The following is a 16,472-nucleotide window of genomic DNA, read 5'->3' as shown; positions in this document are numbered from 1 at the left end:
TTCCACCACTGATAAACACACCTTCCCTGTACTCTGTAGTTTTGACACCACCTGTTTTTGCTGTGATTAACTTCTAAACAAGCTGTCATCGCAATTTTGATATATTCTTACACATAATTATATAGGACAGAGTTTATTTTACATTCCACGAAGGGAGAGTTCAGCATCTAACTCCCTGCAGTTATGAAGTCATAGAGGGGAGCAAAATTGTCATAACATGAAATATTCGTGGATGAATTAATCATTTATGAAATTGGTCTCATCCTCAAGGTCCCTTCACTAGTGAGATCAGGGGCTTTACCTGTTTAGCTGGTCAGATCTCTTTGTCCAGTCACCTCTAGCTGATTGTGGGGATGTTTTCCTGACAAAACAAAGCACACACATTATCTTGGATTAAAAAGAAAACCTGCAGAATTTTGTAAGGTTGAAGGTGATGTTGGAGAACTGCTAGAATCACCCAAATTCCTTTGACAACTAAGGCTGTGGCAGAATATAAGAGAAAGAAGTTGGAATTCTACAAGGTAATGACATGATAGCTTCAGAGGAGTGATGTCCAAATAGAAAAGCATTGAAAGGACCCTTGGGAGACTGATAAAAGCCTTCATCTTTCTTTTAGGAAAAACCAGTCTTTTTATTATTCAAACACGAAGGATGTTACCTCAGGAGATCTCAAATTTTGTTGGAACAAATATGCCAAAATCAATATTTTTGTTCTTTAATTTCATTAAATATGCAATAAAATAAACTTACCGTGACAATTTTTTTTGTTTCATGTTTCAAGATAATGTTCCACTCCAACTTTTCTCCAATGCTCATTGTGAAAATTTCGAACTTCCTTTTAAAGGGATTTACTTTAAAAGGATTATTCTCAAGATCAATTATCTTCAGGCAATGTCTGTCACTAACATGTAATTGTATTGAATTTTGAGTTTTATGTTTATATGTTCTATATCTGTCACTTTTATAATTGTCAGAAAAATGTACTTTCTCCTCACCCCACTTTAAAAATTAAACTTACTAATTTTATGATTTAGATTATGTTTTTATTTTTTGTTTATCTTCTAGTAACAATTTATCTTCTAGTGCTGATGCTTCACAAAATCACAGTATTTGTGTTAATTTTTCTTTGTATGTCTAACAGTTGTTTCTTTATATATTTAAATGGAGTTTTGTCAGAACAGAGTAACTCAAAAAAGTTATATATGTTATTTTAAATTTGAGGAGTATCAAGCGTTCAGTGTTTCATATGTATTTTTTAATTTCTGAAAAGCTGTGGGAATTGATAAGTATTTGCTGACTATTGCACCATTCTTCATTTTGAATGATATCCATCACTATTATAATGTGTCCCCCTTTGTCCCATTTAGTTTTCTTGCCTAGATTTCTTTTCCCTCCAGTATTCATTTTACCATGTCTTCTTGTGTTCTCTTATTTTTTGAACATATTATATTGCCATACATATACTATACATGTATGTATATATACACGTATATATGTTATGTGTGTGTGTGTGTGTGTGTGTGTGTGTGTGTATTTGTGTGTGTGTGTGTGTGTGTGTGTGGCCAATTTAAGAGAATTTAACAGTGTTTGCTACCAGGGCGCCTGGGTGGTTCAGTCAGTTAAGTGACCGACTTTGGCTCAGGTCATGATCTCTGGTTCAAGCCCTGTCAAGCTGTGATGAGAGCTCAGAGCCTGGAGCCTGCTTCGGATTCTGTGTGTCCCTCTCTCTCTGCCCCTCCCCCCTCTCGCGCTCTGTCTCTGTCTCTGTCTTTCTCTCTCAAAAAAATAAATAAAACTTAAAATTTTTAAAAAGTGTTTGTTACTCTTAAAGGCAATTATCGCATTTACTTTTATTATTATAATAAATATTATTACTGTGACCTTAACTCCTGTCTTTTTGTTTTTTACACTTCTTTGGTATCTCCTTTATTTTCTATCTTACTTATGTTTTGTGGACTATATTGACTTTGCTTTTCTATTTGTCTGTGTTTTAGAGGCTAAGAGATAGTGTGAATTCTTGTAGTGGTTATCTTTAGTGTTTCAAATTTATTCTCTGGTTGCTTTTTTCTAATTGCAGAGTCAGGAGCAAAGGAGTGTCTTTGGGCTTCCCAATCCTTCAGCTCCAACTTGAGACTAAGTATTTAGTACAGTTTACTTCCCCTTTCTACACAGGTTTGAGTACAAGATATTATTACATTGTGACTTTTACATTCACTTTCAGTTTTACAACTAGATTTAAAACAGCTATTTAGACTTAACTATTTTGAATGATTTTAGCGTTTATTGCTGGCCTCTTTATGGTTGTTCCATTCCTGAGGCTTTTATTTTGATTGGAGTATAATATATAATTAGGGAAACTTTTTTCAACAAAGTATGTTTTTTGAATTCTTGTTTATATGAGAATGTTATTGTTTTACCTTTACATGTAAATGACTACTTTCTTTGTATAAAATGGTTAACGTTATAGATTTCTATAAAGTGGGAAGTCTTTAGCTCACCACTGTTTTCTTCTATTATATCCCCAGGTTTTCCTTCTGCTCTGTTTTTCCTCTTCTTCAGTTGCACCTTAACAAATTTTTTTTCTTTTAATGTTTACTTTTGAGAGAGAGAGAGAGACAGAGTGTGAGTGAGAGTAGGGCAGAGAGAGACAGAGACACAGAATCTGAAACAGGCTCCATGCTCAGAGCGGTCAGCACAGAGCCCGATGCGGGGTTTGAACCCACGGTCTGCGAGATCATGACCTGAGCTGAAGTCAGACGCTTAATGGACTGAGCCACCCAGTCTCCCTGCCCCTGCCTTTTTTTTTTTTTTAATTTTTCAAAAATGTTTACAGTTACAGTTTTTAAACATCATCTTTTTTCTCGATTCTCCCTTGGTTATCTTACTTTCTCTTTTTATCTTAATCCTTTGTCTTTTTATTTTAAATTCTGAGAGGTATTCTTAAGTTTGCTGTCTACACCACATACTGTCCTTTATTATCTGTAATGTTGATTCTCATTCTGTGACAACATTGTAAGTTTCCTTGAAATCTTTTGTATGACTCACCTCCCTTTTTCTCTCTTTCCTTTGCCCATTCATCTCAATCTTTTCCTATGATGCTCTGATCATTACTTATGGAACCTATTACTTTTGCCCTTTTTTTGAGAATCCCAACCAGGTTTTTAAATTTTTCTTCTGAATTTTGGAATAGCTTATCTTTGGAGGCACGTTCTTCCCTAGATTCTTCCTCTTGAAATGTTTCTTGTTGTTTAGGTAGGTGTTTCCCTCAGATAAATTCACTGTCTTCCCTCCTATTTTGTGATAAAGGAGAATGCAATCACTGCCTTACGGACGTCTATATGTTCAGAAAAATGTAATATTTCACTCTTCTTTTAATGAAGAGAAAAATATTCCTCCTCTTAGTGTGTATTTTTAGCTATGTGTTAATTGAAATTAATACAACAATATTTTCCTCCAGAAAAAAACCTTGGCTTTCATGGCCTCGTACCTATCCCGCAGAGATAATTTCTAAAAATGCTTTTATTTGTTACAGAATGTTGCTTAAAAAAACCTTCCTCTATATCTTAGGATAGTTTTACATTTACAGAAAAATTCTGAAGAAGTACAGAGAGTTCCCATATACTTCTCACCTGGGTTCTGCTATTATTAACACATTACATTAGCATGGTCCATTTATCATAATTAGTGACCAACACTGTTACATTATTATTAACTAAAGACCATACTCTATTTATGTTACCTTAATTTGTACCTAATATAGTTTTTTTCCATTCCAAGATCCCATCCAGGGTACCACATTACATTTAGTCATCAAGCCTCCTTAGACTCCTCTTGGCTGTGACATTTTTTCAGACTTTTGTTGTTTATGATGAGTTTTTGAGGAGTACTCGTGTGATATTTTGTAGAATGCCCCTCAGTTGGGATTTGTCTGATGCTATTCTCTTGATTAGACTGGGTTCATGGGATTTTGACAAGTCACAGGGCTAACATACCATTTTTATCACATCATATCAAGACTGCATACTGTTGGCATGACTTACCACTGTTGACCTTCATTTTGATTACTTGGCTGAAGTTGTGTTTATCAGGTTTCTCCACTGTAAAATTACTGTCCCCTCCCACTTTCTACATTGTGCTCTTTTAGAAGGAACTCACTATGTGTAGCCCACAGCTAAGGAGTGGGGAGTGATGCTTCACCTTCTTGAATGTGGCATATCTACATAAATTATTTGGAATACTTCTGCAAAGGAAATTTGTCTCTGCTCACCTATTTATTTATGTATTTATTTATTCATTCATTCATTCAATAATTCATTTATATCAGCATTGATTCATGAATATTTATTTTATACTTTGGATATAATCCAATGAGACTTCATTTATTTCATTGCTCAAATTGGTCCAGCTTTGGCCATTGGCAGCTTTTCCAGTTGGCTTCTTTGACTTGCCCTCATAATTATGGGCCTATTTATTAATTTTGAGCACTTTCTTATTTACTGGTAGCATAAGATATTACAGGCTCATTTTATGCATTTCCTACCTTCGTCCTAGAATCAACCATTCTTCTAAAGAGCCCTGTTCTTTTATTGGAGAACGGTATTTGAAACCAAGATTTGGGCATTAGATGTGCTCAATACTACTGAAGTATCATTACTCCTAGGCCCCCTCAGCTGACAGAGCAAAGAGATATGTGTGTGTATACTAATCTGTGTATATACACACATCTGTAAATATCTGTATGTAGCTAGTTGTATCTATGTCAAGCTAAACATGATTCTGATGTCTCCAACTTCAGCTCATCACCATATGAATCATTCTAGCCTCCCCGCATTGCTGTTCTCGAAACTCCCACTCCAGAACATTGTTTTACTTTTAAAATACCATTTTCTTTTAAAAAAAAGTCTTGGTTTTGGGGCGCCTGGGTGGCTCAGTCGGTTGAGCGTCCAACTTCGGCTCAGGTCATGATCTCGTGGTTTGTGGGTTTGAGCCCCGCATCCGGCTCTGTGCTAATAGCTCAGAGCCTGGAGCCTGCTTTGGATTCTGGGTCTCCCTCTCTCTCTGCCCCTCCCCTGCTTGTGCTCTGTGTCTCAAAAATGAATAAACGTAAAAACACAATTTGAAAAAACAATGTCCTGGTTTTATAAATATGCCTGTTTAGGTGTATACACATTACATGGTTATTGTAGAACGTTTACACAATTCAACAACGTCTATGGAAGAAAGCCCAAATGTACTATATTCAATCACTGTTAACATTTTACTACACACACACATACACACACTCACACACACACAATTTTATGAGCAAAACTAATTACACGAGATACACTATTTTAAAAAGATGCCTATTTATTTATTTTTGGGAAAGAGAGTGAGAGAGGGGCAGAAAGAGAGGGAGAGAGAGAGAATCCCAAGCAGTTCCATGGTGTTTTCACCGCAAAGTCCGATGTGGGACTCATTCCCATGAACCAGGAGATCATGACCTGAGCCAAAATCAAGAGTCGGTCACTTAACTGTCTCAGTTATCTTGGTGCCCCTAGATACACCATTTTTCAATCTTTCTTTTCCACTCAACTATGTATATTGAGCTTTTCTTCCATGTCATAGCTATTCTTAAAGGTCATGAGTTTAATTACCTACAGAATATTATTAACCTTTTGGATATTTACATTTTAATAATTTTTGGTGTTATAAATAATGATAATAAATACTCCTAAACATAAGTCATTATGCACATACCTGATTTTTATTTAGAAATTTTTGTGGAAGTTAAATTACTGGGCCCTAGGGTATGACCATTTTAAGGAGAATGATAAACAATGAAAATTTTTCTTCCAGAAAAGATAGCAACAATTTAGTGTCCTGTCAACATCGTATATGAGCCATTTTCTCTATATCCTTAGCAATACTAGGTATTGGAAAATTTTTTTAAATCATCAATCAGTTAATAAATTAATTGCTGTATGTTTTTTACATTGAATTTCTTGTATTACAAGTGTGTTTGGATAGTTTCTTTTTCCTAAGTTAATTTCCCATTATATATGTTCATTTCTCTATTGCCTATTAATATTTTGCCCATTTTTTTAAGTTAAATTAATTAATTAATTAATTTATTTATTTATATAGAGAGACCGCATGTGTGCATGTACATGCAAGCTGGGGAGGGGCAGAGGGAGAGAGGTAATCTTAGGCAGGCTCCATGCCTAGTGCTAAACTTGACGTGGGGCTTGATCTCATGACCGTGAGATCACGACCTGAGCTGAAATGAAGAGTGTGACATTTAACCAACTGAGCCACCCAGGAACCCCTCCCCCCCTTTTTTTTATTGTTTCAAAGTAACATTGTAATGTATATTCAATATTCAAAGTAATTCAAAATTATTTATTCAAAATAAAGTATATTCAATGTAGAAAACTTTAAAAACAAGGAAAATACAAAGACATAAATTACCCATGATCTCATCACTCATTGTGATTTCATTGTGATTATTTTCGTTTAAATGTGTCTATTTACATACCAGAAATCAGTATTTTACATTTTACGTATGGTCAATGAGTACAATGATATGTTGGACTCCTTTTGTAGTCTTTATTAATCACTTAGTGTCATATCATTCATATTTCCTCAGCCAACACACAATGTCCTTTTCTACTTAAAGGGAAAGACCTCTTGGGAATGAGTTTCCATGCATCTATGTGTCTTTTCTGCAACCTTCCTTCATCAAGAAGTCCGACTCCATTCAACAGGTTGATATAGACCCAAATCCGGATCATCTATTTCCATGGCCCCATTCTCCATGCCACAGGATTTCTACAGGATTAGCCTTCACCCTACCTCTTGAAATTGTGAGCCATTGCATTCCCGTGTGCTGCTGCTGTTGCTGCTACTTTCCTAGCCTTGGGGCAGGAGATAGGAGGGATGGCCACTTTCTGCTTTATCACTACATTCCGATCACAGACACAGGCTTGTCTCTGAATTTTCCATAGCCCAACTAAGTTACTGCTGTAACATTTCACAAAACCTGTGTAAGGACCTTGCAATGAAAGAAGATAAATTAAACACAGAGAAAATTGAAGTCAGTTATTGGGCTAATCCTTGAGACCACGGACAAGTTCCTTCCTCTGAGTCCCCAGCTGACACTGCCAGGGCCACTTCCTTGTCTGGGTAATTCTGGTCGTGGTTCAGCTCATTTGCCTCCATTCTCAATGGCTTCCTAAGATGCCTTTCTCGTTCACGGAGCCTCACGTTCCCTCCCCACTGAAAGTACTCTTTGTCATCTCCAGATTGAGTCTCTGCCGTGATGATTGACAGTTGCAGCAGCCACTCCTCTCAGAAATGGAAATGAACCTAATGTTCTGCCCGTAGTGATGGGGCTTGTTTTTGGACACCTTCTCTCCCAACATTGTAATGATTAGTAACTTTCTGAGGCAGGTTATTCAGTACAAAATTAAAATCCCCCTATAGCCTAGCCAGAATTTTAAAAGACATAGGCGTAAAGCTAATCAGGCATAAAGCTATTTGTAACTTCAAAAGGCTGCAAAAATTCATCGACAGGATGAATAGCTCTTGCACGACCACATCATGGAGCATTATGCAGCTGTAAAAAGAAGAATTCCAAATAATGCTGAAGAAGATATCCAAGGTATAATGTTTAGTGAGAAAAGCAAGGTAGAGAAAAATGTGCATAGTATACAGCATTTATCTAGGAAATGACGATATATGAATGTATGTGCAGATTTGTTTATATTAAAAATTCAATAATAACCCATGAAATAAAATGGTTAGCTACAAGGGGAGGCAGGAAACAGAGTGGAGAAAAACATGGTAGGAGCTAGACTTCCCTCAATATATCTTGTTTGTAGATTTAACTCTGGAACCATGTAAATATTTGCACAATTAAAAAAATTAAATAAAAATACAAATATTGTCCCTAAAAATCAAAATCAAAAAGGAAACATAGAAACAAATGAATGTAAACATGTAGTGAGTTGGTGACTTAACCAAGAAGTTATTTCAAGTGACTCTAAAACAAAGTAAAGTGGGGCACCTGGGTGGCTCAGTCGGTTAAGTATCCGACTTCAGCTCAGGTCATGATCTCACAGTCTGTGAGTTCAAGCCCTGCGATGGGCTCTGTGCTGACAGCTCAGAGCCTGGAGCCTGCTTCAGATTCTGTCTCTGCCCCTCTCCTGCTCATGCTCTGTCTCTCTCTGTCTCAAAAGTAAACAAAAACATTAAAAAAATTTTTTGAAACAAAGTAAAGTGACTGGATATCCCTTGTGGCATATACGCTAAGGGCTAAAAGACCTACAAAAAATTTCTAACTTTGTCCATTGAAAAGGCCCCCAAATGATGACCTATCTATAAGCACAAGTTGGTGTTCACTTTATGGTAACCTAATGCCATTTCTCAGTAAAAAGAACAAGGGATCATTGGTGAAATGGTGGATTCCAGGTCTGGTGCAGGAAGTGGTTAAGATGTCTGAGCATCTTCTCAAACCAGAAAGCAAGGATGTGTTTAATGTCTCAAGAACCAACTGGAAGAGGCTCCTCCCAGCCAAAATAGGACCAATTCGAGCCATAAGAAGAGGAACATTGGGGTGAAACATACTAAACATGTTAAAATTCATGGGTTCATAAAGACACTGAAACAAATGTATCCTGATTCTTTGGAGACTTTGGAGAACCAACTCGTGATTTGGAAGACTGATAAATAAAAGGAACGAATGAAGCTTTTAGCCAGCCTTTCCTGTACAAAAATATCTTAGGACAACCAAGGAGTTGATCAGGAAAGAGTTCATGGCATTATCCAATTGATAAATAAGGAAGACATGATAGATAACACCATTTTGCAACCCCAATGAAATGAATCTAGCCAAGAGTCATCGGTGGCAGCTAAAATCACAGAAGATAAACAGACATATTCCTTATGGCAAGTGCACAACACCAGCTATGAAGCACTCTTGCCCCCAAAACAAACCCAGATTAGATCTAGCTACCCACATGTAGGAACTACTGGGGAAAGAAGTACATGCTAAGTGACACTACTGACAAATGATCTAGTTTCTCTAACAGCACCAACAACAAACTTATAAGGAAAATAAAAAGGAAAGAGATACCTAAAGTTTAACAAAATTTTAAGAGGCATAGCAAACACGTGCATGTGTAGACGTTTGGATGCTGATTTATACAAACCAATTGTCAAAAAGTATTTATGGGACAACAGGGGAAATTTGCACATTGACTGAATATTTGATATGAAGGGATTAGTGTTAATTTAGGTGTGGTGGTGGTATTGTGGTTACATTTCGAACATTTAGAGATACATATGGACACATTTTCAGAAGAAATGAGAGGATGTCTGAGAGTTGCTTTAAAATAATCTAGCCTGAGGGGTGAGGGAATGGGGTGATAGAGATGGAAGCAGAATGGCCTTGGACTGTTGTTTTTGTACCTGGGTAATGGGTACATGTCAGTTCACTACATTGTTCTTTTTCTTTTGCATAGATTTGGAATTTTCATATTATAAAACAATAAAAAAAGAAGAGAAAAATGAGAAGGAGAAGGAAGGGGAGGAGAAATTTTCCTGTAGGGCTTCACCAGTACATTTGGTTGTGTTTCCTTGGGTTTCCTTGTGTTCCAGAGGCTTGTGGTGGCAAAGGGCCCACTCAGGTCCTGTGCAGGGGGCTCTGGGCCTCTATTCTGGGCTCCTCTGAGGGAACTTTATGAATGAGAACATGCACACTCCCCTCCCAAGATGTAAGAGCAATGCAGCTTAAATGTATTTAGTTAAAAGAAAACATTTCTGTACAATCTTCAAAGATGCATTTTTACCTATAACAAAGATAGATTTTACATGATTCTGTAGAACTATAATTCTCAATGTGTGGTCCAGTCAACCTTGGGGCCACTGAAACCATTTCAGGAATCCATATGGTCAAAACTTTTTTTTAATAATACTAAGATATTTTTGCCTTTTTCACTCAATCTCTCACAGGGTACTGGAGAGTTTTCTAGAAGTTACATGATTCTAGATAAGTTGATTGCTCTGGCAGCTAACAGAGTGCGAGCTTGTGTGTTATTTTTATGTGCGTGAATTCCTGTGTTTTAAAATTTTTTCAGCTTAACAAGTCCAAATTCCTTCTCCTTACAAAACACACACACACACACACACACACACACACACACACACACACACAGACACACACACACACCTAAAAATTTGATATTGTTTCCTTCCTAGAATCCACTCATCTCCCACCCTAAGATTTCTTAGTTAAGACTCCGGATCAAATACTTGGGTTTTCTTTCTCCTGCGATGGTCTCTGCAAAAAATCTTTCCCCCAGTACACATTGCCCACAGGGAGTCTGGGCTACTTTAGGCCACAGAAGCTCTACCTGCCCCTTGTAAAGCATGTCCCTTGGGTCATGGCCTTTTCTTCTTGCATCGATTAAGATAGGGGACCAATGGTTCTTACCTTGTGGAAATGATAAAATGATACAACATGCATATATTAACTGAGTTCTGCCTGTAGTGACTAAAAGGAATGGCAGGTTCACTTTCTTATCAGAAATCACTGGACGTCATGAATAGCTCAACACATTTTCCCTTCTTTTAAGGTCAAAGAATATCTTGGTTGGGTTTTCCAGAAGGTCTTTTTTTTCTCTCTCTCTCTCTTTCCCTCATTTCTCAGCCCCTCTCCCAGCCCCAGTAACTGTGGTCTTCCCCCCCATCCCCCGCTCAGTTCTCACCCCAGATTCACCCTCTCTTCTTAATGTCTTCAAGGTTCTGAAAATTGATCCTGTTGCCATCCTCCTGATACAACAGCAGGTCCATACAGCATGAGTAAGGAAGCAAGAAAGAAGTGAAGGAAACAGGATGGTCATGCAGCCCAAGGTAGTTGCTCAAGAGTGGTTAACCTTCCTTACTGACTGCCCCATTTCCAGAGTCCTAACTCCATCAATTTTTATTCCAATCCATTGACCAACACCTTGGTCTTTATCCTCTCCGTTGCAGCCCCCCTGTTATCACTCCCTTTCCCCTCTCTTCTTCCATTGAACACACCTGGCTAATTCCAACCTTGGTTAAACCCAACACCCAGCTTGGCCCTGAACAACTAATGTGACTGGATAAACCACCACCATGTTTACTGGTTGGTTAACTTATTAATACAAATATCCAGTGGGTCTTCAGTACCTTCCCACAATGCCACTCTATTTTCCTAGTCAATCCTACTCTTCTCTCTGACTCGACTTCTCATATTTTTATTAAATGTTTATTTTTGAGAGAGCAAGTGAGCAGGGGAGGCACAGAGAGAGAGGCAGACAAAGAATCCCAAGCAGGCTCCACTCTTTCAGCAGAGCCTGATGGGGGGGAGGGGAGGCTCCATCCCATCATGACCTGAGCTGAAATCAAGAGTTGGACACTTAACTGACTGAGGCACCCAGGTGCCCTGACTTCTTATAGTTTTAGATCTGTCCTCAAACATCAAATACTAGAAACACCATACATTTATTGTCTAAATATGGGTACCTTTGGGAGTGAAAGGGGATACTATTAATAGATTTGGGAGACAACAGACTAAACCAATGTTGTTCCAGGCAAATCACATTCCCCTATCTGATACTTTCCTTTCCCTTCACTTTCATCTGGTGATTTCATGGCTTATCTCATGGAGAATACAGAAATAAGAGAAATGGGTTCCAAACCTGCCAACAGCTTCATCTACATCCGTGTGCTTGGACTTCCTTGTTCTTTTGGTGGATGGTATATTAGTTTCCCGTGGCTACCAGAATAGCTTACTAGAAACTTGGTGGCTAAAAACAACAAAAATGTATTCTCTCACAGCTCTGGGGGTTAGAAGCCTGAAATCAAGGTCTTGGCAAGGCCACCTTGGTGGTTGTTTGCAATCCTTGGCATTCCTTGGCTATACACACATTGCTTCAATCTCTGTTCGCATCGTCGCATGGCATTCTCTTGATGTGTTTCAGTCTCTATTTTCTCGTCTTATAAGGACACTAGTTATTGGATTAGGGACAAGCTGAATGTTATATGATCTCATCTGAGCTAACTACATCTACAAGCAAGGTCACATTCTAGGTTTCCGGGTGGACATGAATTTTAGGGGACACTATTCAACCCACTACAGAGGGACTCCCGCTTCCAACCCCTCCACTTTGGCCTTCTGCATCTCTTCCCCATTGGCCTTTTCAAAGACTCTGTTCCAGCATTGCTCTCTTCTTCCTGTTGCATGACCATTTCCTCCTGTTTAGTGCGTCATTCCTATCATTGCTCAGACGTGCTGTCATATTGTCTATATTAAAAACCCTTCCCACATGTAGTGTTCCCCTCCATCTACTGACCCACTTCTCTGCTCTTTATAGCAAAGGGCCTTGAATGAGTCACCTGTGCTCACCATCTGCACCTCCTTTCTGCCCAAATTCCCTCCAACTCGCTTTAATTTACACTTCAACTTTACTGCTCCACTAAACCTCGTCCCATCAGGGTCACCTGAGATTTCCATGTTGCCAAGTCGTATGGTCAGTGCTCTTTTCACCCAAACTCTCACTGACATTTAATGATCAGCCCTCTGTCTCTCACTTGGATTTGGGACACAGCACTCTCTTGCTTCCTTCCTGTTTCAGTCCCCTCATTCTCAGACTTCTTTGCTGGCTCCTCACCTTCTTCTTCCTGGTCTTTAATGCTAAATGGCTTTAGGCCCTCTTCTCTTTTGGGTCTTCGCCCAGTCCGTCAGTGACCATAATTTGTCCCTTTGCTTGCCATTGGTATGCTGACCACTCCTACCACATGTCCAGTCTGAGTTTCTGACTTACATGCTGAATATTCCTTCATCTTCATTTGCATACCTAATTCACATCTCAAAATTAACATGTCCTAGGAATAAACCGTTGATTTCCCCTCTCCCATGATTTATACCACCTACAAAATGCACCCCCCCATTTACCCCATTTCAGTAAATGGAACCTCCATTCATCTAGCCTCTCAGACCAAAAATTTAGGATTCTTTTACTTCTATACATATATCCCCGTGTTCCCTCAATCCAACCACTCCACACCCCCCCCCCCCATCTTGATGCCATACTTCTTAAGCCATGACACTAGGATCTTACATCTGGACTTCTGTAATGCTGTCCAGCATCCCTCTTGTCCCTCTCCATTCCATTGTTTACCCAGGAGCCAATCCTATCATGCCATTCTCTTGTCCACTCCCCTCACTGACCTCTCATTTCACTTAGAGTGGAATCCAAATTCTTTGCCTACAAGTCCCAACATATACCTGGACCTTGGTTAGCTCTCTGGCTTACTTCTTCCTGAGTTCCCTCCTCTTCACCTATATTGGCTTAATTGCGGGACCTCGAACATACCAAGCTTCTTCAGCCTCAGGGGTTTGTCTTTGCTATTTTCTCCCTCTGACATTCTCTGCCCTCTGATTTGATTTGTGTTCTCTCTCACTTTGTTCAGGTTTCAGCTCAAATGTCACCACTTTAGTGAGGTCTTGCCTAACTACCTTATCTAAACCAATTCCCCCTCCTGGTCCCTGTATGCACCCATCTCAGTTCCTCTCTGTCATCTTACTTAGCTTTATTTTTCTTCGTACGTCATATCAATACCTGAAATAATATTATATGTGCATTTTGCTTTCTTGTCTGTTTCCTCACTGTACTGTAAACATCGTGAGGGCAAGGCGTAATTTGTATTGTTCAGTGGGAATCATACCTAGCATGTTGCACTGGATAAGTATGACTTTACTTCAATTATTCTTAGTATTGAAGTAAAATATTTTTCAATTAATGCTAAAAATAAAGTTTAATTAGTAACAAGAGCTTCTGTATGGCTTGAGAAAAATATTCCTTTTGAAGGTTTTGATTTAATGACTTTCTATAGGAATCTTGAACATTCAAGGATATTAGTGATACATATCAAGTTTGAAACTGGCATTGGTAGGTTTTTTAAAAGGTAATTTATTATTCTTTAAAATGTTTATTTATTTTGAGAGGGAGAGCAGAGAGTGAGAATGTGTGTGTGCGCAAGCAGGTGTGAGCGGGGGGAAGGGCAGAGAGAGATGGAGAGAGAGAATCCCAAGCTGGGTGACCTGATCTGAAATCAAGAGTCGAATGCTTAACTGACTGAGCCATCCAGGCACCCCAGGTATTAGTAGTTTTAACAGTAATTATAACAAACACCATCATTCAGCCTGTATTGTAGTGGTATGTGCTTTGCATGGATTATCCTATCTAATTCTTAAAACAGCTCTATGGGGTATTTATCACTTCAATTTACAGGTGTGGTGGGGTGATTTAAAAATATGCCTACAAATTCTTTGATAGCCCTCCCTTTAAAAGGTGGGGGCCAGTTTGCCTCCTCTTGTGTTGGGGCTAGGCATAGTGGCTTTGTTCTAAAGAATAAAATAAAATATGGTGGAAGTGCCAGTGCTTAGCTTCTAAGATTAGATGCCCAAAGCCATTGTGACTTCCTCCTTGTACTTTCTCTGGGATCACCCAATGTAGGTCTTAGTTTTCTCATCTTTAACACGAGTGGTGTGGACCCGACATCCGTAGTCGTACAGTCTGACGTGCTACAGATCGCCTCTGCATCAAACAAGGTTAGCGTGGAGCAACACATCAGCTTAATTAGGGGCTCTGTTCTAGAAAGACCTGAAGCTTTGGCAGTTTTGCTCTATTTTGTTGGGTTTTGGGGACTAGATGAAATGGTGTGAGGGTACTCAAGCAACGCTGTGACGAGATCTGCATGGTTAGGAGTTGAAGCTCCTTTGTGTGGGCACCATCTTGGAAGTAGAGCCTCCAGATTCAGTCGAGCCTTCAAATAACTGCAGTCCTAGCCAACATTTTGACTGGAACCCCAGAAGAGACTATAAGTCAGAAATTAGTGATTTCTGAAGCTGCTCCTGAATCTCCAACACACAGACACTGTGAGATAAGAAAAACCTTTTGTTTTAAGCCACTAGGTTTTGGGGGTAGTTGATTGTGCAGCAAAAAATAACAAATACATTTGGAAATGGAAAGACAGAATGGTTAAGTCAAGAACCTCCTAGCATCTAGCCAGTAGTGGTGATGCAAGAATTCAAACCCAGGCCTTCTGACTCTATGGTCTACATGTTAAACCACCATACTATACAGGCAGTCAAGATTCATGTCTCATGTCATTGTCACATTGTAATCCGCTGTCAGGGCAGTGAAAACAATCTGTCCTTGGCTATTAAACTGGCTGGTCTTGCTCCATCGCAAGGTCATGTTCTAGGCAGCCACTGACCTTGCTTCTACGTCCTCATTCTGCCCCAGGTTTGTTCCTCCAGATAGTGGATGTCTATCTTCCCACTATGCTTTCTCCTATTCCTTTGGGCTTCTGCTCATCCCCACTTCCAATCATGTAATTCCGGTAAAGCTGCCAATCATTGTATTCTTCTTGCCCCGTAGGTGGGTGTGTGAGTTAAGCTGGCCAATCACAGAGTACTTTCAGTGACTGACTACAGTAATTGGGTCAAAACAAGAGCATATGATCTACAATCAGCCAAGCAGAGCCTTTGCCTAGGAATTTTATGTGTTATGTTATGTTATGTTATGTTATGTTATGTTATGTTATATCCTGTGAGATCTTGAATCCAGCCAACCCCAAGAGCAATTCTATCCTTTTGTTATCTGTGTGAGTCAATAAATTGTTTGTTTTAAATCAGTTTGAGTTGAGTTTTATCACTTGTCCCTGAGTTATGAGTAGCACGAAGAGCTTATCCCAGTTTTTGGAATATTGTAGGTATCTTCCCTTCTCCATGAGCAACAATGGGTCCATGTCATCTGAAGAACCTGGAGCAGAACTTTCCATTGGTTGGGTCAACCTTCCCACAGAAGATGAGGAACCTTCCCTTCATCCTTCAGGAAGCATCTGGCTTTTCTGGAGGCCAGCAATGGTCTGGAGGCAAGCTCAAAATAGAACAATGTTATGACGGATGGGTCGCTCACTCAGTTTAAAACCTTAGTCATCTCTGTATCCTTTCTTTCCTTAGTTGCTGACCCCTCCCCCAACTCCCAACACATACACACACGTACACACACATCCTGTTAGTCATCAAGTCCCGTTGATTTGGATCAAATGCTTTATGGAAGTAAGTGGAATAACCATAATGAAAGTTGGTGGCTGGTGAGGTTCTTCCTTGCAAGTCCAGTTTTCTTCATTTCTATTGCCACCACCGTGGACGACGGCAATCGGTCTCCCTGCCTCTAACCTCAACCTCTGCAGTCCATTTCTCATATTTCTTCCAGAATTTGTCTTCTAAAGCACCCTTTTGATTGCCACATGTTTTTGATGGATTTGCAAGTCTTCACCAGTTTTCCACTGCTGACTTGCTAAATTGCAGACCTCTTAGCTTGGCATCCAAGACTCTCCATGACTGACCTGCATTTGCTATCCAATGTCCTATGACCTCCACGGATCAATCTTCT

At 39.2% G+C, this 16,472-nt stretch overlaps 1 long non-coding RNA gene across 1 annotated transcript; it reads left to right on the top strand.

Moving 5' to 3' along the window:
- The first annotated feature begins 270 nt into the window (after positions 1-270).
- Positions 271-16,036, top strand: LOC122209003. The gene is made up of 4 exons (XR_006197398.1): positions 271-521; positions 6,659-6,845; positions 10,783-10,893; positions 15,787-16,036. It is a non-coding gene; the product is annotated as an uncharacterized LOC122209003 (long non-coding RNA).
- The last annotated feature ends 436 nt before the right edge of the window (positions 16,037-16,472 follow it).

The sequence above is a fragment of the Panthera leo genome, chromosome E2 (assembly GCF_018350215.1).
Source record: "Panthera leo isolate Ple1 chromosome E2, P.leo_Ple1_pat1.1, whole genome shotgun sequence".
Taxonomy (NCBI): Eukaryota; Metazoa; Chordata; class Mammalia; order Carnivora; family Felidae; genus Panthera; species Panthera leo.
The sequence above is the reverse complement of the archived record's forward strand: the minus strand, read 5'-3'. Positions and strand labels throughout refer to the sequence as shown.